A 1,454-nucleotide genomic window follows, 5' to 3' on the forward strand; every position below is an offset into this window, starting at 1 on the left:
AAGGTGGCTACAAAAATTAGATGCCGAGTCCAATTCTGTGGGATGCACAAAATTCAACATAGATGGAATAAACAACCTGATTGGATCTCTTGTGTACAAGTCAGAGCACTGATTTGGAAAGAATAAGATGTTGAGAATAGGAATGGTTGCATTTGAGAGAATTTGAATGATTCTGAGGACATCTAACCTCCCAAATCTGCCAACAGAAATTTATTGCCAGTGGAAGGAGCCCCTCTTTCTCTATCTGATGACACTCGTCCTGTCCAGTAGAACAACCAAGAAAGACATCATCTAAGGTAGATATCATCACAGAAATACCAATTATTCCCCTGCCTGAATGTACTACTTCTCAGAGGCTCCAAGCCTACAACTAGAGTCAGGGGCATCAACAAGCCCTGGGGCATCAGTTACAGAATAACTGATAAAAGAGGGGGCACGCTCAAAGAACTAAGAGATTTTGCAGCTGAATTTAGTGATATGAGTTTATTTAGCAGAATGGATTCACAACTCTCTTTTCCAGTTATTATGGCATGTGGCACCATGAGCAGCAAAGTCTCCCATGACACCCTGTATGAGGTGGAGAAGAAAGTCCTTCATGGGAACCAGTGCACATGCCTAAAGTTTTTGGAGATGGTGGAGTTTCAGATCATCTTGAAGAACAATGACCCTCAGAAGGACAAATGTTTCTGGAGCACTGTCAGGCTTAAGTCCACTCCCCATCCCAAGTTCACCATCTGTGTTTTGGGGGACCAGCAGCACTGTGATGAAGCCAAGCCTGTGGATGTTCCCCACATGGAGATTGAAGAAACTCAACAAGAATAAAAAAAATTAGTTAAGAAGCTGGCCAAGAAGTATGATGCCCTTCTGGCTTCAGGATCTCTGATTAAGGAGCTCCCACAAATCCTGGGCCCAGGCCTGGCAAGGTCCCTTCCTTGCTGACCCACAATGAGGATATGGTGGCCAAAGTGGATGAAGTGAAGTCCATGATCAAATTCCAGATGAAGAAGTTGCTGTGTCTGGCAGTGGCCGTTGGCCATGTGAAGATGACAGATGATGAGCTTGTGTACAACATCTACTTAGCTGTCAATTTCCTGGTGTCATTGCTCAAGAAGAATTGGTGGAATGTCCAGGCTTTATACATCAAGAGCAGCACCCTGGGCAAGCCCCAGTTCCTGTACTAAGCCACAACTTAATAAACCCTAGTGCTACCACTATCTGTCTGCCTCTGACTAGGGAGAGAGAGGTGTTTTGTGAGCTGACATTGCATGCCATAGCACTGTGCTGATGACTGCAGTTTCTGGCGCTCAGTGATGGATAATCATTTTCTCCACACTGCAAACCAGAAAGTGCATTCTATCTTCAAAACCGCACAGTCTTATTTAGATCTCTTGGATACTTATAACATGTAACAGTAGGGTTGTTAACCAGGACTGAAGTTTTTCTGGTAACCCTGA

At 44.3% G+C, this 1,454-nt stretch overlaps 1 pseudogene; it reads left to right on the forward strand.

Annotated features, from left to right (window-relative positions):
* Positions 1-213: 213 nt before the first annotated feature.
* LOC122208562 lies at positions 214-1,181 on the forward strand (annotated as a pseudogene).
* The last annotated feature ends 273 nt before the right edge of the window (positions 1,182-1,454 follow it).

Source organism: Panthera leo, chromosome E2, assembly GCF_018350215.1.
Source record: "Panthera leo isolate Ple1 chromosome E2, P.leo_Ple1_pat1.1, whole genome shotgun sequence".
In the NCBI taxonomy this organism is placed as follows: domain Eukaryota; kingdom Metazoa; phylum Chordata; class Mammalia; order Carnivora; family Felidae; genus Panthera; species Panthera leo.